The sequence below is a fragment of the Nanorana parkeri genome, unplaced genomic scaffold (assembly GCF_000935625.1).
Source record: "Nanorana parkeri isolate BGI_ZX_2015 unplaced genomic scaffold, ASM93562v1 scaffold11, whole genome shotgun sequence".
In the NCBI taxonomy this organism is placed as follows: domain Eukaryota; kingdom Metazoa; phylum Chordata; class Amphibia; order Anura; family Dicroglossidae; genus Nanorana; species Nanorana parkeri.
This window is the reverse complement of record NW_017306279.1, coordinates 3,613,154-3,620,366: the sequence shown is the minus strand read 5'-3', so window position 1 is coordinate 3,620,366 and position 7,213 is coordinate 3,613,154. Positions and strand designations below refer to the sequence as shown.

The 7,213-nt window shown below is 40.8% G+C and overlaps 1 long non-coding RNA gene across 1 annotated transcript; it reads left to right on the top strand.

Moving 5' to 3' along the window:
- Nucleotides 1-1,046: 1,046 nt before the first annotated feature.
- Nucleotides 1,047-5,830, top strand: LOC108786351. Its single transcript, XR_001941193.1, has 2 exons — nucleotides 1,047-1,112; nucleotides 5,512-5,830. It is a non-coding gene; the product is annotated as an uncharacterized LOC108786351 (long non-coding RNA).
- Nucleotides 5,831-7,213: the final 1,383 nt, after the last annotated feature.

Sequence of the window (7,213 nt, the reverse complement as noted above, 5' to 3'; positions counted from 1 at the left end):
TTTCGGAACCTGTCCGGTCCCTTCATCAGTCAAATAAAAGGTAACAAAAAAAAAATCCAGAAAAAGGGTTGACAATTTTTACACTGTCAACATTTTTTTCTGTACTTTTATCACTTTTGTTTGCCTGATGAAGGGACCGGACAGGTTTAGAAACGTTGCCACGCGTTGTGATATGACCTGCAAGAATGAATAAAGGGCTTTTGTTTTGAAGAAAACTTGAGTGCTGGTGACCATTTTTTTCTGTTTTGCATGTATTTGGCGGCGCCATCCGCGGCCACTACAGTCCCCCCCCCCCCCCCCATTATATGGGGCTTCTCTGTCAGGAGTGTGGTGGGACTCTCTATTTGCTTGCTCCAAAAAGTCACACTTGCCTCATGTTCGTTCTGGGGGTTTGAACATCACCTTTCAAATCCAAATGTTTTGCATGAAATCATCAGGTATGTCAGACTAACAGGGAGGATTTCTAGCATGTGTGTACATTGGGGTTACTTGTGTTTTTTATCTTACCAACGCTACCTCAATCCATTAAAATAGTTTCTACTGAGGTGATCACTGCTTTTCTACAAAAATGACGCATGCTGGAATTGGGAGGGGTATACCTGGCTGGCCAACTGCTTTTTGATTGCCATGGTCCAATTTCTCATGAAGAAGGCACTATAACCCAGTTCTCAGACTACATGTGTCCTTTAAGCAAACTTCAGGAAACTGATTTTGCAGAACTACAAAGTCCTGTTTTTTTCTTTTGTTCATTTGGAGGACACAGCTCTGCTTTAGATTCTAAACTACATGAGGGAAAAAAATTACCGCTCAGAGGGTAGCCCCTGCTAGTGGCCAACACCATCTCCGCAGCTGTTACTCTGTTGTTTGCAGTGCTATGTCATGTAACAAAGTATTTCCACATGTGGCAGGAGTAATCCAGATGGGGTGTGTGCTGTGTCCTCCAATGAATGCAGAGAAAAAGATTTTACGGTTAATTACAGAATTTGTTTGGTTTTTTTTGTGTAGATCTACTTCTTACTCCCAATATTCTTTATTTTATTTTTTTGTTTATGTAGGAAAAGAGCACCACAGAAGCTATGCCGATTCCAACTATTGAACGCTGTAGATCACAGGTACTGCTCATTAAGGCTGGCTGTACACCTCTGCATTGCTGTAAAACGCACGTTACCACAGCAAGCACATAAAACATTACTGCAGTAAGCACATAGTAGTACACCAGGCATGTGTTTAATGCAGTGCCATTCATTTTGAATGCATCTACCAGTGTTTCCAGTCTTGGAGCATTTAATACTCCTAAGGTCTGCAGAGACTCCCTTTTTGCTCCCACTTTTCCAACTATTTTTCTTTATGGAGATTAAAAACAATCTTGTCAAGCTGTTTGCGCCACCCAAACTTTTATTGGCTTTGTACCGATTTGGGGATAGTTCACTTGAGCACAATCCTCGCTACTGTAGAGCTGACAGCGTCCCACTTTAGAGGGTGCTTTCCATTCTGGTAGAGGGTTTACCCGGAATTAAGCACCCAACCGATAAACAGTTGGAAGACGTTTCTCTGTTTCTAGAGCTCTGTTCTCACTGGTGGTTCCTGCCCTTCATCCGATTTCTGACTGTGGCCTTACTTTTGTCAAGCCATGTCTGAGTGTTCAAAATCCCTTAAAAGAGAATTAACTGGTGCTGCGACTCCTGAATCCTCACTTGTAGAATGAGTGAGTGGAGTAGTTGGCTGTGACTAACCCATTCGCTGCCAGAGCAGTTTTTGGTATTTGGTTTGCCCACTTTCTAAAACTCTGGGGGGTTTTAAGTAACTTTTAGGCCTTAAAAGGAGATTATATTTCCTGAAAGCCCAAACCTTGTAGCGTAAAATGGTCGCATGATTTTAGGGCAACTTTATCAAATCCATAATTTCATTAAAAAAAAGTATTTCAATTTTTGTGCACAAACACAATTGAATACCCATTTTATAACAGGAGAAGAGTAAATGGATACCCAACATGCCAAGCTTAAATTGTGTGCACCGGTGGAATGGCAAAGAAATATGGTGCTCCAAATTTTTTGGGGGTTTTTTTTTTTCCTAACTCCAGTACTATCACATGGGGGGGAGGGGAGAAATCACAAGTCCCTTACGTGATGGCACATTGGAGGTGACACCGTCTCTGTAAGGTGACAGGGGTATTAGACCCCTAAGTCGCCTTTGCACTATATAAAAAAAAAAAAAAAAACTGATCCAGCGCAGATCATGCTTGATGAGGTTCTTCCCCAGCTTCTCCAGCTAGGGAAAGACCGCTGAGAAAGTCAGAAGTGATCCTCGGTGGAAAAAGCTTAAGGAGCAGTCTTCTCGCTCCTTAAATAAGCCTTCTATAAGAACCATCCCATCTAGTTGTCGTCCACCACCATTTTGAGATACCCTTAGCTTTCTTTCACATACACCCGCAAGGTCTAGCACTCAATCTGCAAAATCCTCAGACAAGCCTTCCTCTGCAAAGGTTAAACATTTCCCCACTTTAGAAAGTGGGGGCAGACCTTCATGCAGATGCTTTGACAGCTTGCATCTCAGATGCTTAAGTGGAGGAGGTGGTTTCCCAGGGCTACTAGCCTAGTTTTGTTCCCTGCCCCCTCTTTGGTTTATCACCTCCAACCTTCCTGTGACACTGCACAGATTAGCACATTTTCAGCAAGCTCTGTTCTTCTAAATCAAGGTGTCCATTACCACAGTTCTTCTGGCAGAATAGTTCTAGGGTTTTACTCCAACCTGTTCACTGTTACCAAGCCCAATGGAGGCGTTACACATTTAGAGCTTTAATCTAGGATGGGAATGAGTCTAAAAAATCCACCCTTTTCTGGGTTCTGTAGCTGTGAAAGAAACGTACCTACATGGCCCCACAATTCCAGCGATACCTCTGTTTTGCCATGGGGACCCCTACATGGTGTTCATGGCCCTGCCCTTGCCTGCACCTCGGGTATTCGCCAAGGTGCTGGCTCCTATACTAGCTCTGCTGCATTGTCTTGCCATTCCTACTATTGGATACTTTGACAGCCTCCTGTTGTAATGTAAACCTACATTTGACTAGGAGTTTGTTTTTCCTGTAGACATCACCTCAAGGAGGCGAGTATCTGAACTAGCGGTGCTATTCTGCATAGGAACAAGCTGGTGTTGAGGACGAGGACTTCCTTCTTGCTGAAGCTAGTCTTTGCTTTTTACGTCAACTAGGATATAGTTCTTCCATCCCTCCTGTGTGGCTTCATTTTACCAAAAGGAAATTTCCCTCCATTTTCTCTGTGGCCCATGCTGTGCAATCCTGGATGGACCCCGTAATAGTGCATCAGCTTCTTGTTCCACAATTTCTAGATGGCTGAGGTAGACCATTATCCAAGTCTATGGTCTCAAGATTGTGCCTCCCCCCGCCCCCCCATTTTTTTCAAGGCACACTACTAGATCTGAAGGTGCTTTGTGGGCTTTTCAGCGTCGTTTTGCAGATTTGCACGGCTGCTATCTGAACTTCAGGTGGATGCTCAGACCTCCTCTGATGCCATCCTCCTTTTTTTTTTTTTTTTTTTATTTCAGATTTTTCACATACAAAACAATATTCGCAATAAAACATTGAGACCTTGTATTTTACATTCTTCTCTAACTAGTACCATACTTGCACAATCAACATATCCTTTACTATTGACACCTTTTCCTTCCATCTACCCTCCCTCTCTTTCACTATGTTGTTCCTTCCCCTCTCAGGTTTCCAACCAAGAGCAATTTTGTTATTTTCCCCTTCTTTGATAACCCATTATTTTCTCTATCCATCACTCTATAGTTCCAAATTTTTCTAGGGGGTCTTCCACTAGGGTTTATCTCTGGGACCTGTGGGGTCCATGGGAGGGTTACCTTCTTCCCTATCCTATTCACCCCCTCCCCCTGTGATCTTTTATTTTCTTCAGTTATACACTTTAGTGCTATGTGCAATTTTGTGTACATTATCTAAAATGTCCTTGCCATTAGGGTGAATATATATATGTCTATAAAATATAATTTTTCGGTGTCCTATTTATTTAGTGTTATGTCATTTTAATCTTCTATTCCATCTATTTATCTAATTACTATTTTGTGTGTTCTTTTGTGATCTATGAATTTCTAGTGTAGATGTGTCTTGTGGTCCTCCTTTCTCTAATTGTTCTAAGAGTGATTATAAATGTATATCCTACTATATTTTTCTATATTTTTCTATTTGTGATCCCCCACATTTACTCTATCCCTTTCCCTTCCTCCCTCTCTCCCTCCTCTCACCCCAGAGCATTATCCCCTCCATCTCTCCTATCCTATACCACCTATTCCATTCCAACTACTAGAGGGCCCTCTATCTACTCGCACCTCCCCATACTTCCCATATACCCTCCCTCCCTACTTAGGCTTCATTAAAAAAAAAGTCTATATCTCACAAGATTATCTTCTATAGGGTCTTCCTCCCATTCTACTCCTCTCCTATGCTTCTGTTTTATTCTATCCCATTACTTCTCCTTCCTTTATGTCCCCTATTAACACACATATGGGCAATACAGTCCTAGATCTTTGAATTGTTTACATCTTCATGTATTAAGAGGCGTATTTATCTTTTCATTTTACCATTTCCTCCATCAGCCTAGTGGAGTCTTATTACTGCTTTGCTAAAAAAACTGAGGCCTGCTCTTACTGGAAGGGGTTATTCTGGGCTGGCCTACAGCTTTTTTGTTTTGCCAATATCCAGTCATCCTGTTGATGCCAGATCCTGTTCAGTCATAACCTGAAGGTTTGACTTCCTTTTTTGCTTCTGAAAGGACTGCAACAAAAAAGGATTTTACAATGAATACAATAATTATGTTTGTAGACAATTTTGTGTTTTCCAACCTTTATGGCCCTTTTCTGTTCTGTCATGACTGTGCCGTGTGCACAAAGCAAGGGCCATACATTTTTGGTTTGTTGAGTTGGACATGGAGGAACTCGAGGGGACTACATAGAGCCCTGACCTTAACCCTATTAAACACCTTTGGGATGAAATACAACAAGTTGCAGGTCCGATTTTTTTTTTTTTTTTTTCTCATCCAACATCCAATCCCTACCTCACAAATGCTACGTTGGTAGAATGGCCAAAATTTCGCACATTCAAATTTTTGTGGAAGGCAGAGAAGAGGAATGGAAGGGGTTGGGGCTGTAATAGACAGAGGGAAGTCATCTGTATATCTGGTCAGATGTTTGCTCACTTTTAGTCAGTGTAGCTTCTTGCCTTCCAAAAAAGGTACTGTCGTAGCTCGCAATCGAAAAAGAGAAGGAAAGAGTCCAGTCTGACATTTTAGCGGTTTTGATTAATCTAACTGCAATTACCCTGTCTGTGTTGAATATAGATACTTAAAAGTGTACAATTCAGCCAATTTCCATTTGACGAACACAAGGGCTATACTATAGTGGTACTGTAAAATGCTGTATATTGTATTGCACCACTACCATTGTGTTAACTCTTCTTCTTTTTTTTTTTTCTCCTGTTTTTAGAGGCTACAGAGTAATGAGCTGCCTGATGCATCTTCACCTGTACCAACTAGTAGAGTACGGGTCACTAAAAATTCTATTCGACTCACGTTAAACCGGTAATTCCACTATTATGGAAGACTGAAGCAATAACTGAGCAGCTCACAAGGTATTTTGTGGACAATGCCTGCATTGCTGCCTATACATACTGGTTTGTATGAATTGTGGCAGAATGAACCTTCTCCTGTTTCCAGTCCAAAGCTGTGTACTGCCAACACTTTCTGCACACAATTTTATAGACTTTTTAAAATCCCATTTTTCATTTTTTTTTTTTCTTTGCAAACAACCTTAAAACAAAAAAACAAAAAAAATAGTAATGTTGAATTTGTAATGTTTTTGTGTTTTGTGCTTTTTCAGTCAATGTATCCTCCAAGTGTTTAAAATATTTAAAAATGAAGAAAAATTATGTCTTCTTTGTATGCAAAGCTGTTGAGAGCCCCTGTTCTGTGTCTGTCCTTTTTGTTCTGGGATCCCTGGTTAGTATTCCAATTCTTATTGCATTACTTTACCTCACTTACTATCAGAGTTGGTAGATTTCCCTAAGTGTCAAGCGGAAGCCTCGTTTTCTGTGGTCTTGCCAACACGTCATAAACTGCTTTCAATGCAGACAAAGATTTTAATTTCCATCTGGAATACAAAAGTATAACTGTCTCCCGTGGAGACTTGTAGGTTAAGTTTAACATTTATGTTCAGGACATTTCGATATATATCCCCAACTTCCCTTTAATTTATCAGTAAATTTCTATTAAAAATTTCAAATTGCTATGCATTAGCCATCCCATAAATCTAGATCCGTGTCTTGGTATGTTGCCTGTGTCAGTACTTCTGTTATAAAATCCCACTTAATGTGCCACATCTTGTGGTATCTCTTCAGGAAAAAAATGTGACCACTACAATGGCCATTGGTAAAAATTAAAAAAAAATTTGTTATAGGGCTTTCAGAAATGTTAAAATTTCAAGACCCCCCCCACCCACCTCTCCTCGCTATTAAACATGAAATAGAAGCCCTCATTTCTGACTTCATCTGCTGGTGAAGTCTAATTCATTCACACAAAATGACCTCTAACTGCAATGGCCTACAGACTGCTTGGTCCAGACATTCATATTCAAATCTGGAAATGTTAATGTTTGTAGCTCCCTCCTTGACCCTGGCTGAGACTGTTCAGGGGAAGGTTGATCCGGGGGATTTTTCCAACCAATCAGCTTCCTCTGAGACAGTTCGCTCCTGCACAACTCCTACCTCCCTTCTTTAGAGGCATAAACCTGCAAGGTCACCCTTGTGCCTGGAAGAGCATGTAACAGCCAGGCCACCATGTGATGGCAGCTTTGGTTGCACATAGCAATCAGGAGAGTAGGTGTTGGAGGTTAATCCTTTGCTTGTTTCACGGAGGGGCTACAAGCAGGAATGTTATTTTGCAATTATGAAAAAGAACAGCTTTCAAGAGAAATCATATTCACCACCAAGAAGGTATTCCGAAGCAATACATTATTTTATTACTGCAGAAAATCTAAAATGGCTGCTAAGTTCATACCTTTTGTCAGCAGAGGAAAAGTATTCTTCTGTAATTGCCTCAGGAACTATGTAAAATCTAGCTTGTGCTAACTACACTTTATAATGCTGTTGCTTTTTCACTATTTTTAGGATTTTTACATATTCCTCTATTTT